This window comes from Drosophila suzukii, unplaced genomic scaffold (genome assembly GCF_043229965.1).
Source record: "Drosophila suzukii unplaced genomic scaffold, CBGP_Dsuzu_IsoJpt1.0 scf_22, whole genome shotgun sequence".
In the NCBI taxonomy this organism is placed as follows: domain Eukaryota; kingdom Metazoa; phylum Arthropoda; class Insecta; order Diptera; family Drosophilidae; genus Drosophila; species Drosophila suzukii.
In genome coordinates, this window is record NW_027255909.1 from 21,187 (window position 1) to 35,378 (window position 14,192).

Genomic DNA, 14,192 nt, shown 5'->3' on the forward strand with positions numbered 1-14,192 from the left:
TTGTATTTTTACTCAAAACAGTAAAAATTATGTAGTCGGATATTTTTCGCTTTATGAAGGGTATAGGTGCAGTGGCACGCGCCAACAGCGAAGAGAAATTAAAAGAAATCATGTAAAGGGGTGAGGGGAATACTTGGTTCATTCTGTTTGAGTTATTGAAAGGGAAGCAAGCCATTTAAATTGTGCGCAGCAAATTTACTTCTTTCGTTTTTTAACGTGAAAATAATAAAGTCAGGTAAGTGTTACATTAAGTTGAAGATGTTGTGCATTGATCTTAGTTTAAAGTATTAAGGTATTCAATGGGTTCCGTTAGCCGAAAGTGGATGATGAAATGGTTTGCGCCAATAAAAATCCTGCAAAGGATGAAACACAGCTCTAAAAGGTTAATATGCAAATAAACAAATAAAATGCATTTTTAAGCATATGACCATAATTTTTATCTGGAGCGTTGGCCAAGGATTCGGAGGACCCGGACAAAGGTTTAAGGAAAGTAAAAAGCAAATTAACGTAACATAAAATAAGGCTTACTAACAATAATTGTCCTTTAACAGAAAACCTAAATAACATTATTTAATTAAAATATATTTAAAAGTATATACAAATTTATGTATTTTAAATTCTATAAGTAAAAATTCATGGGAAAAATTCTGATTTTCACAAGTGATTTCACTTGGGATGTGTCACTTGCAAGTGATTTCATAAGTGAAAACTCATGGACAAAATTTGATTTTAACAAGTGATTTCACTTGGGACGTGTCACCGGCACGTGACAGGCCATACGAAAAATGAGTATAAGGAACAAGTGAAATCCCGTGGGACTTCGAAAAATGTTCATTTGAATTTTCACTTGTGAAAATGCGGACATCCCATACAATTTTCTATATGGAGCGTCACTTGTTCTTCACTTGCTCAAGAGATTCACGGGATTCACTGTTTGTGAACACGGGATTCACAAGGTGATTCACAAGTGAAACTTTTTTTTTGGAACTGAAGGGTGGCGACACATATCTACCCAATGTACAAAGAAGGAAGCTGATAGGAACAGGACATTCAACCGTTAAAAACGAGTGGAGCAGTACAGCGTTGCAGTACCTAAAGCATGAAGCATGAACCACAGAGGACACATTTTTGAAGTCACCTTTGATTCCGGACCGGAATGCTCACTGATGAAATAAAAGCTAAGTGCTAAGTTTTCTGGTAAAAGATTAAATAATATTGTTATGTTAAAAGGCATAGGCAGTAATGGAATATGTATTACTGTACAAGTTTTAAGTAACTTTAAGATTAATGACAATTTTATTGAGATTTTGTTTCATGTAATAGACGATAATCACATGCAAAACGATATCGTCATTGGGCGTGAAATACTTAAGCAGGGTTTTGATATTGTCATTTCATCAAACAAATTTACAATTTCAAGAGCCAAAATAATTAATTTGTGTACCGGTTCTGAGCCAGCCGATATTGATACCGAACTTGACGAAGAAAATAAAATAAAACTTTATTCATTGTTGGCAAAGTACTCAGATTGTTTTATAAAAGGCATTCCATGTACTAAGGGTAAAGTTGGCGAAATGAAAATTAGATTGATTGATCCAAGAAAAACAGTTCAAAGAAGGCCATACCGATTAAACCCATGCGAACGAGATTAAGTTCGGGAGAAAATTGAAGAGCTGTTGAGGTGTAATATAATAAGACTAAGCTGTTCACCTTATGCAATTCCTATATTGTTGGTAAAGAAGAAAAATGGTTCAGATAGACTCTGCGTTGACTATAGAGAGCTAAATTCGAACGCAGTCGCTGATAAATACCCGCTGCCACTCATACAGGATCAAATAGATAGACTTCGAGGAGCTAATTATTTTACATGTTGGGTTTTCGTTCAACATTACAAAGTGTTCGTTCCTGAAAACATCCGTTCAATTTTTAGGCTACAGTGTTAGTGCTGGTGAAATTCGTCCCAACCCTCAGAAAATTTTAGCGTTAACTGCCCTTCCGCCTCCACAGTCTGTAACAGCACTAAGACAATTTATTGGATTAGCATCGTATTTCCGGCAGTTTATAACGGGCATTTAGCAGTTGATGAAATCGTTATATTTATTAACTTCAGACTAAAATAAATTTATTTGGAAAGCAGAACATGAACAGATACGGAAACAAGTTATTTCTATTCTAACCGATGAGCCAGTCCTTGTTATTTTTGACCCAATTTATGCAAGTGACACAAAATTAATAACAAACCACAGGTAATAGAATATTATAGCAAAACTACTTCACCTGCAGAGTCAAGATATCATTCGTATGAGTTGGAAACTTAAGCGGTTGTAAACTCAATTAAAAATTTTCGACATTACTTGTTGGGAAAGAACTTTACTGTTTATACCGACTGTAACTCATTGAAGGCGTCAAGAAATAAACAAGATCTGACTCCTATAGCACAGCGTTGGTGGGCTTTCTTACAGTCATTTACATTCGATATTCAGTATAGAGAAGGGAAAAGGATGTTGTTGACTTTTTGTCGAGAAATCCTATCTCACCAGGCACTACTTTTTCTCCAAAGGTAATTGAGGAGAAGAGAGTTAACTTAGCCGAAAATTCAAGTAATTGGCTCATTGCTGAACAGCGTCGAGACCCAGACCAGATTATTCTCTTCATGAAGATATTGCGAAAAAATATGAACTAAGGGCACAGGTTCTTCACCGAAAAATACAGAGGAATGGCAGAACCCGTTGTTTACCGGTGGTGCCCCGTGCTTTCAGATGGTCCGTTATAAACCAAGTTCATGAGTCGATAATGCATTTATGTTTCGAAAAGACACTGGATAAAGTTTACGATTTTTACTGGTTTGACAATATGTTAAAATACGTAAAAAAATTTGTTGACAACTGCATCACTTGCAAAATGTCTAAATCAACCTGAGGAAAAATTCAGGCTGAACTGCATCCAAGCCCAAAAGTAAATATTCCTTGGCACACAATCCACATCGACATAACAGGGAATTTAAGCGGCAAGAGTGACCAGAAGGAGTATGTTATTGTTCAAGTTGACGCGCTTACCAAATAGGTCTATCTTAGTCATACCCTTAAATTGGACAGTGAGAGTTGCATAAAGGCTGTCAAGTCCGCTGTTTCGTTGTTTGGAGTACCAAACCAAATAATAGCTGACCAGGGAAGGTGTTTTACTAGAGCAAAGTTTAGTGCATTTTGTTCAGATCACAAAATAAACTTGCACTTGATTGCCACCGGTGCTAGTAGAGCCAATGGCCAAGTGGAACGAACAATGAGAGCACGTTGAAAAATATGTTACCGGCGGCTGAAACTGGAACACATCCTGTGCTAGGAGAGGTGCAGCTAGCAATTAATTGTACAACTAATCGTGTGACGAAGACAAGTCCTCTGGAAACGCTATTGGGAAAAGTAGCACGGCCATTAGGTTTACTCCCACCTAAGTACACAGAAAATGAAAGTGTAGATCTATCGAACGTTAGAGCACAAGCTGAAAAAAATGTTTTAGTTACTGCAGTGTATGATAAAGAACGGATTGATAAAAGTAAGGCGAAAGTACGTAGACACAATGTTGGAGATTTTGTACTACTTAAAAACGAGGAAAGGCATCAAACCAAGCTGAGTCCAACATGCAAGAGCCTTTTGAAATAACACAGGTTCTAGAGGGTGACAGGTACATTTTAAAGTCATTAACTAGTAAACGAACTTATAAGTATGCTCACGAAGATTTAAGAAGATTGGGAAGTTCCCGAGGAGCTTAATGTGTGTAATGACTATAATAATGTTGAGACCGAAAATAAAAATATTTAGAATGTTGAAGATGCTGAAGAAAGTGAAGTGGCAAAAAGATGTAGTACTGCTGGCCAAAAGGAAATGGCAGAGTACAGAAATGAAAGCACAAATAAGCAAAAGTGCAGAACAAATGTTTGCTTTGATCATGGCGTGTGGTGCATTAGATATGAGAATGTATGAACTGAGTAAAAGAATTGGTCTAAAAATAAGTTTGTTTTTGTGAGATTGAAACATAATTCTTGAAAACCTGATTTGAAAATGAAAACCAAACAGAATGATAAAGTTTATGTTAAGAAGGTCTGACTGTTTTGTGAAATTAGTCATTAATGAGTTAACATAAATTAAGAAATTTCGTTGTGGAAATATTTGTTTAAGTTGTAAAAATAAAAGGTTGTTAAAAAAAAAGAGAAATAAAAAGAAAGCAAAAGAAAAACTAAAAATATAGTCTTTTATACACGAGGTCGTGTTAGAGTCAGTATGGCCGTGTCGGCGATTGGTATATCTCAGTGTATAAGGAATGCTAGTCTCTTGGAATGCTCAGTCGTAAATGACAGCATTCCAGCATGCGTTCTTTCATTATGAAATGGCATCAAAAAGGTGTTCCGGAAGTGATGAGTCTGTCCATTCTTTTTACACGGGTGCGGGACAAAAAAGAATGCACCCGTTGCATGCTTCTGGAAGCATATATTTGGAATGCACCTGGAAGTAACAAACTGAACACATTCTGGGTGTATTCTTTTTTAATGCTCCTGTAACATGTACCCAGGAATGCACCTAGAAGCATTCAAAAAACAAATATCTGGAAGTTTTCCCCAGGAATACATAAAACTGGATTTCAATTTCATATTTATTTTCATTTCAATATTCAAGAACGCAACTAATTTTTAATCGGAGTAACTCCCTTTCTGTACGGTGCTTTGGTGCTTCCTTCTTGTTTATGTACTTTTGTCATTTACGCAGTTCAGTCCTTGGTGTGCCCATTCATTTTTTGCGATTCTGAAAAATATAAAGCAAATTGAATATGATGTATTTTGAAATATGTGTATATACATTACAAATATACAATTAGGGTATTTAATTGCGTTGCAAACGTTTGAAAAGTGTAAAAGTGTAAGCAGTTTCGACAACAATTTCCATACAAAATAGTTTTCAAGGCCTACAACACCCCAGCCTATGTATACAAATCTGTTGTACTTGTGTAGAAATAGGGGGTTAATAATGGGAAGGAACTTTATCTAAAATACTAAAAATATACTGAAAAGTTGGGTTAAAATCCATGGTAATGACAGTAAAAGGAAAGGAACAAATTTGAATTTTAAATGCAAAAGAAAAATATTTGTCTTCTGTAAAACAAAATAATTGAATAACAATTTCAATTAAAGAAAAACCCTCAATGAAGAGAGCCAGGGAGGTCGAAACTAAGCGATGGTCATAGCCTTCTTCTCACAAAAATTTATAAGTTAGCTTTCTTTTTTACGTCAATATCCTACAACGATGTTTTAAAATAGAGGGCGTTCACAATTCTCGTCTGGCAAACTTACAAAGTTTACACTTTTGCAACGCAATTGAATACCCTAAATATGTTTATTTTGTATGTACAATTTACACACAAATAGTTATTATTTTATTTGTTTAATATGTTTTTAGTTTGAATGTTCAGTGTACAAGTTATCCAACCCGTGAAACGGTTCCACTTATGGAATTTATAACAAATTTTTGAATTCAATCTCAGCTATGTTACCCTTGCCTTCAGCGACATTGCCTTTGCCTTTGTCTAAGATTCTGCCTTTGCCTTTGCCATTCACTTCGAGGGCCGCACTTGACCGTCCTGCTAAGATAAATAAACCAATCGTAAAGTAAACACAAGCTTCCGTTTGAAGCCCAAACTTTTCCGTTCAAAGCCCACAGTATTGCGTTCTAAGTTCAGAACGAATTGTGTTCCGATTTTCAATCAAATTGCATCGGTCAGCATAATTTCATTTCACATCGAGATGCGACAGTTTCAGCATAAGCTTTTATTTTAAACAAAAATTAAAGTTCTGGAAGCTTAAGAAAAGGAAAGCTTCTGGCTGAGGTTCATTGGATAATTTTTTAGAATTACGATTCAGTCCTATTTTATCCGAGACCGCGATCGGTTCACAATTTTTAAAAAGTGTCTTGTATTAATTGCATTTAAGAATAAAGGTTTATCACCCAAGTTTTAAAAATAAAAAATAAATTTTTTTAATTCATCTATTAACGACGAATTTAATTTACATGTACTGTGTTATTTTATTGTGTTCATATTGAACTAAATTATCTACACTTTACTTACCTGTGAAAATAATGATGTAAAATTGGTGGCAGAAAGCAACAAACTTTTTCAAAACACGTGGCACGAACTTCACTTTTCAGAACTAAAAATGAAACTGACGAGAAATGCAAGAGACAAGAAAAACCGCTCGCTTCCTTGCATGTTCCCTTTTGTCTTTATTATTTGTTTGTCAAGAGAACAGTTCCGAAAAAAGAGGATTGTAAAAAAATGGGCATCGGCAACCTTCGGGTTTGAGTTTGGTTTTTTTACATTCCCACTAAAATGCACCTGGACGAACTATATTGAAATACACCCAGATGGCACCCAAAAGACTGCCCCCAGCACGCACAGTTGCTAGTTAAATTTGCATGCGTGCTGTTTTGCGTAAAAAAGATACGACCCAGAACTATTTCTTTCGGAATACGTTCCCGAAACGAGTGTTTGGGCATGCTTCTGGATGCATTATTCTGAAACACTTCTAGAAGGCACCGCAATAGAATGCACCCAGCACGCACATTTGGTACGACCCAGAACTATGTTTTTTTTAAAACACGTTCCGCAACTTACGACTGGGATGTCCTGCATTTTTGCAATGTCATTGTTTCTCTCTGCTCGCCTTGAAAGGTACCGTCAGAACTGTTGCCTGTGCGGCGCTACAAAAAGTGTAGCGCGTCACACAGCTGCGTTGCAGGCATTGTGGAATTTGTGGAATGTCCTATTTGAGAGGAACCGTTATAGCGAGGCGACAGCGTTGTGTCGTTGTCGCCGTGTGTGGTTCGCAGGAGCAGGATAGGCAGTTACAAGAACGAATAGTCACTCTCTGTAAATCGACGCCTGTGTCCAGACCGAATCGCACTCCGCTCTAAACCCGAACGTAATTCGACAAATATCTTTGAAATAATAACAAAATAATATATGAAAAAATAATAAAATCATTTTAAATAAAACTGTATGAATATTTATGAAATAATAACAACATACAACGTGATTTTATTGGGTTTGGGATTTTTGGGATACCACAAAAAACAAAATGGTATAAATTTTATACTATAGGCAACGGGGAATCGAATAAGTCTTATACGAAATAGTATAAAATGTATACTAACGATTTCGATAAATAGCATAAAAAGTACACTACGGCTCTCTAGATTAGTATAATATGTATACGAAATAGTATAAAACAAAGACTACATAACATAGCTTTTATATTAAATAGTATAAAAAAGTAAACTATCAGCATAAATTTCAGTACACTGAGTGAGTATAAATTGTATACACGTTAGTTTAACTTTGATAACTTCGAAAGTTTCAGTTTAATACTTTCGGAGTCATAAGGTTAATACGCATCTTATCAAGATATTTTTGACACTCAACAGTTTAGTTTTAATGTACGAATAGTTTAGTTTCTATGATCATTTTTTTTTTGGGTGTATGCTTTTTTGCGCAAACTGAATATACGAGTACTTAACGATGATGTAAAACTAGACTACCCAGATATGTTAAAGCTCGCCAGAGAGGAAGCCAAAAATAACATAAATAAGTCATTGGAATTGAGTGCCAGAAAATATAACCTTCGCAGTAGAAACATAGAACTCAAAACCGGCGACGAAGTTTTTGCACGCAACTTTACTCAAAGCAACGCCAGTTAAAAATTCAGCTGCAAATTAGCCCCTGTTTTTATAGCAGCTAAAGTTTTAAAAAATAGGAGTACGTTTTATTATGAGTTGCTTAACGCAGACGGGTAGAATTTTTGAGTTTTATCACCTCAAAGAAATTCAGACCAAAAATAAGTAGAATCCTTTCAATTCAGATAATGCTCTTTCGAACTGATCTTGTCCCATTATCTGCGGTTATAGTGTCCAACTTAGGTACATGAATATACAAACATTTCGGTCGGCCCTCGCCATGCAGTTCGTCGGTAGTTGGTGGAATGACAGAGACCGCGTAGATCATACGATATCACCGCTATGATAAAGCTTATAGTTCAGCACAAAATATTGGAAGTACAGACCCCAGAAAATGTTCCCATGGAATCATTCCACTTATATGCCTTTTATATTATATGCTTTTATTACCGGCAGTGTCAGTACTTCAAGTGAAAATAGCAAGGTTACCCACGTGGAGTTCACGTAAGCTTTATCAAAAGTGAATTGGTACAAGACCCGTAAATTAATAGTGCACCATTTAAAACAGGGAACAAACAAAAATCCGAGTGAAACATTCAGAAGGCGTAAATTCCGAATTCAGCTACCGAATCGATCGCAGAATTCTTCCACCGTCCAGGCACGCTGACAAGTGGCTAATTCGATCCGAGATTATTTTTGAACCAGCTAGGAAAACCCTTCAATTTGTCTACGGTGAAGCGGGCGGCCCACTGGACCTAGTCAGTGCAGACACGTGGGAATACGGATTAGGCAACCGCCACAGCCTTCAGTTGTCAAGAACTAGCTACCTTTTTACGAGTTCTATGCCTACGACAAAACGAAAATATAAGCAATTGTAGCGAAAACAAACATATTGCAGCAGTCATAACTGTATTCGAATACCTGCTCAAGTTCATACCTCTGTTTTGATCCTCGTTTCGTGGAACTCCAGTTTTGATTCCTACACTGCCGCTGTTGGTTGGATAAGCTTTTGTTGCGACTAAAATTTGATAAAATTATAAAAGATAACTTACTTAAAGTAGCGCATACTTGTTTATTGCCAGGTAATTATATAATTGTTTTGATTATGATTAACTGCATAATTAACTATAACTAAAATCTATAAGTACAGTGAGCAATATGCATTTGGGAAGCTAGATCATATACATAAAATATCGGAATCATCACCTAAATATATATACATTGATTTGATACCATATGTTCCACCTCAAGCCCCAAGTAACTAGTTAGTAACTGAAAACTTATAATGTTATAAATGAAGGAAGAGATATAGGTGATTAATGTTAAATATCAAAATTAAAATGGAATCTATAAAATTGTGAAATGATGGCTTAAATTATTTTGTTGTCTCTGTCGGTCGAGTACTTATGCTTATCTCACCCAAAATTCAGTAATAGAACAATAATCTGTGCATTGGGGCAACGCCACTTAAATGATCCCAGTTTCTTTTAACAGTGAGTTAGAACCAACATTATTGGCCAATGTAATCCTTGTCCCATACTGAACACTACAAAGCATCAGCACATTTTCTTACAACACAGCTCGGTACAAGATCAGGGCCCGAAGAGAAAGACAGCTTGACTGTGTGAAGGTTTTGAAAAACATCATCCTCGCTAATAAGTGGCATTAAAATACAGTTGGAGTGAGGGAAAGGGTATGGATAGGATATCGTAACTAATAGATGAGTACGTGGACTGAAAAAATTTGGCAAATAAGTTGCCAATATCGCAATCACAAGAGGTGGATGAAGTATCAAAGTGAAAAGAAGATGGAAATTGTTGTGATTTTTGATTCGAATTAAAAAAAGTGCAAATACATTTTCTTCTCAAATGCCGAAACTCCATACATGGAAATCACCTATATTCTTATAAAGTGTTGTATAAATTGTATTAAGGTTATTCAATAGAATTACAAACGTTTGAAAAGTGTAAAAGTGTAAGCACTTCCAACAACAATTTCCATACAAAATAGTTTTTAAGGCCTACAACACCCCAGCCTATGTATACAAATCTGTTGTACTTGTGTAGAAATAGGGGGTTAATAAAGAAATATTATCGAAAATACTAAAAATATATTGAAAAGTTGGGCTTAAATCCATGGTAATGACAGTGAAAGGAAAGAAACAAATTTGACTTTTAAATGCAAAAGACAAAAATTTGTCTTTTGCTACGCAATTGAATACCCTTATCGTATTGTATTGTATTGTATTGTATTGTATTGTATTGTATTGTATTGTATTGTATTGTATTGTATTGTATTGTATTGTATTGTATTGTATTGTATTGTATTGTATTGTATTGTATTGTATTGTATTGTATTGTATTGTATTGTATTGTATTGTATTGTATTGTATTGTATTGTATTGTATTGTATTGTATTGTATTGTATTGTATTGTATTGTATTGTATTGTATTGTATTGTATTGTATTGTATTGTATTGTATTGTATTGTATTGTATTGTATTGTATTGTATTGTATTGTATTGTATTGTATTGTATTGTATTGTATTGTATTGTATTGTATTGTATTGTATTGTATTGTATTGTATTGTATTGTATTGTATTGTATTGTATTGTATTGTATTGTATTGTATTGTATTGTATTGTATTGTATTGTATTGTATTGTATTGTATTGTATTGTATTGTATTGTATTGTATTGTATTGTATTGTATTGTATTGCATTGTATTGTATTGTATATCGTTGTTGAACGTTGATGCACTAAGAGCAGTACAAACAAGTGGCCCATAATTCTACGGCTTACTAGAGTAGGCAAATTAATTAATAGCAATCTACTCGAGTAAGAAGGCAACCTGACGTTTTGATCCCAGTTCAAACCACGTAAGGCAAAAAGAAGAAATCGTTTCTGTACGGACTCTATCAGTCAATGAGCACTTGATACTGAGGACTCCAAACGGAAGAACAGTATTCTAAATTAGGTCGGACAAGTGAGGTAAATAATAATTTGGTAGTGTATGGATCATCAAATTCTTTAGACCAACGCTTTATAAACCCAAGAACACTCATAGCTTTATTTACAGTAGAGGTTATGTGGGAGTCAAATTTAAGTTTAGGATCTAGGAGAACACCTAAATCGTAAACCAGATTCAATATTATAATATGAAAAACAAAGCTTAACATCATCAGCATACATTAGTACACGAGAGTGATTTACGATAGAAGGAAGATCATTTATAAACAGAGTAAACAGCAAAGGGCCGAAATGACTGCCCTGAGGCACTCCAGATGTCACGTTGATCATCTTGGAAACAGCGTTTTTGAATAAAACCCTCTGAGATCTACCATTCAAATAACTTGAAATCCAAGTTAACAGATTATTCGGAAACCCAAGCTGATCTAATTTGAATAAAAGAAGAGAGTGGTTAACAGAGTCAAAGGCTTTACTAAAATCTGTATATATAACGTCCGTCTTCAATTTTTTGTTAAATCCATCTAGTACAAAAGATGTCAATTCGAGCAGGTTAGTGGTGGTCGCTTAACAAAACCGTGTTGACACGGCGATATTAAAGAGGAGCACAAATGTTGCAACTGAGAGGTAATAATGCGTTCAAATGTTTTAGGAATTGCAGACAATTTGGAGATTCCTCTATAGTTCTGAACATTAACCTTCGCACCCTTTTTGTGGAGTGGAATAATAAAAGAATCTTTCCAGATAGTAGGAAAAACAGATGATGAAATAGACAAATTAAAAAGTTTAAGAATGGGTTTACAAATAGTTCGGGCACAAAACTTAAGAACACACCCAGGGAGTCCATCTGCCCCCGGAGAATAGGTTGGCGTTATAGTTTCTAAATCACTTAAAAGAGAACTCTCGGTGATTACAGGAAAAGAAATACAATTTGCCCTGTTTAAGTGATTAGGGTAGCTAGACTTAGACCATGAAACAGAACTGTAAGTAGATTGGAAGAATTCAGCAAATAAATTTGCAATTTCGGGATCCGTAGATGCCTCAATAGAGTTTAATCGTACGGATGATGGCAATGCTGAAGACTTTCGCTTAGCATTGACAAAGTTATAAAGTTGCCTCGGATCCTTTGAAAATTCAAATTTACATCGGTTCAAATACATGGAATAGCAATGACTGTTAAGTACATTAAAATTAGTACGAGCCATTGTATTGTATTGTATTGTATTGTATTGTATTGTATTGTATTGTATTGTATTGTATTGTATTGTATTGTATTGTATTGTATTGTATTGTATTGTATTGTATTGTATTGTATTGTATTGTATTGTATTGTATTGTATTGTATTGTATTGTATTGTATTGTATTGTATTGTATTGTATTGTATTGTATTGTATTGTATTGTATTGTATTGTATTGTATTGTATTGTATTGTATTGTATTGTATTGTATTGTATTGTATTGTATTGTATTATATTGTATTGTATTGTATTGTATTGTATTGTATTGTATTGTATTGTATTGTATTGTATTGTATTGTATTGTATTGTATTGTATTGTATTGTATTGTATTGTATTGTATTGTATTGTATTGTATTGTATTGTATTGTATTGTATTGTATTGTATTGTATTGTATTGTATTGTATTGTGTTGTATTGTATTGTATTGTATTGTATTGTATTGTATTGTATTGTATTGTATTGTATTGTATTGTATTCGTACCCAAAAATACTCAACATGACCACACCCAACAAATCAAGCAGAAGCCAAGTAGGCGCTCATTAGCACTCACTGCAGATGAGAATTGCTGATCAGCATATTATACGTCGCACTAACTCACCGTCTCACCGAATCTACGGCGCACTGACCCGCCAATGCAGTCAGCATATGTTACAGTGTCAGTACCAGCCGCTCAGTAGCACCCACTGCATATTAGAATTGCTGATCAGCATATTATATGTCTCACTAACTCACCGACGCACTACGACCGCTGAAGACAGTGGACGTGTCTTGTGCGAGCTAAATTAAATGCAAACAAAACACAAAAACTAAACAGGTTAATTTCAAATAAGCGAAAAGACGCTAAAACCCAAAGAAATTTAGGTTTCAACCCACAAAATCGGTGTAATGTCTTAAACTAGCACATAATTATTTTATCTTATAATAATAAATAAGTGCCACGCTAATAAAGCTCAATGAGCTACGAACAGAATAAAGAGCGACTCAGCTCCGCGAGCCGAAGAGACGGTTACTTTTCGTATGTCTCAACGCGTGATAGCGAAGTGCAAAAAACGACCCTACTGTCGGTCGATAGCCAAAGAGCACGATCTTGCCCACCATGCTTACTTACGGCTACCCCTACTCCGACGGCGTGGAGTCAACAATGCAAAACCCCCCCACCATCAGTTTCGACCCCTGGCGCACCAACAACATGCAACGGTAAAACTTCTGCATCCGCACTAAATTTGTCAGCAACAACTACGGCTACGGCAAAAAAACCAACGACAACCACAGCTACGACTATTTTTTTGGAATCGACTGCAACCGCAGCTCTAAATACAACGGCAACAAAAACAACGACAACAAATCAAAACCAAAACAAAATTCAGCAAGCGGGTCCGGCCATACAGACCGGACTAGATCGGTACATCCATATCAAGCGTAAGCTTAGCCCGCAGAACACCGCGGTAGGTAACTAGTCAAAAATAAACCGTGTCCAAGTAGAAGATATATTACCCGGGAGATCCGACAGCAATCGATTTGCGCTTCTAGCAGAAAATGAATCAGGACGGGCTCAGGAGACCCAACCGAAACCTAAGCCCCCACCAATTTACATTAGGGAGAAAATCTCGAACGCCCTGGTCAACAAAATTGTTGCGCTGACCGGAGACGGAAACTTTCATGTTGTTCCGGTCACAAAAGGGGATATCCATGAAACCAAGCTTCAGACCAAATCTGAAGAACATTTCCGAGCAGTATCCAAATACCTGGAGGAAGCTAGGAAAAGCTACTACACGTACCAACTAAAAAGCAGCAAGGGCCTGCAAGTGGTAATAAAAGGAATCGAGCCCGACGTAACCGCCAAGGAAGTTATCGATGCTCTTAAGGAAAAGGGGTTTTCTGCAAAGAACGTCAGTAACATTATAAACAGGAACAAGGAGCCGCAACCACTCTTCAGGGTCGAGCTGGAGCCAGACAGCAGAGTCTTGAAGAAAAATGAAGTCCACCCCATTTATAACCTGCAATACTTATTGCACCGAAGAATTAACGTGGAAGAGCCACATAAAAGGAACGGCCCAGTGCAATGCACAAATTGTCAGGAGTATGGACACACCAGGGCATACTGTTCGCTTCGAACAGTCTGTGTAGCTTGTGGAGACTTCCACAATTCGGCTAACTGCCCTGCCAACAAAGAAGACCCCAAAAAGAAAAAATGCGTTAACTGCCAAGGTAACCACACGGCAAACTACAGGGGCTGTCCGGTCTACAAGGAGATGAAGGACCGCATGCG

At 36.0% G+C, this 14,192-nt stretch overlaps 1 long non-coding RNA gene across 1 annotated transcript; it reads left to right on the forward strand.

The window, feature by feature from the left end:
• Positions 1–8,066: 8,066 nt before the first annotated feature.
• On the forward strand, positions 8,067–9,090 carry LOC139354770 (uncharacterized). Its single transcript, XR_011605623.1, has 2 exons — positions 8,067–8,219; positions 8,284–9,090. It is a non-coding gene; the product is annotated as an uncharacterized lncRNA (long non-coding RNA).
• The last annotated feature ends 5,102 nt before the right edge of the window (positions 9,091–14,192 follow it).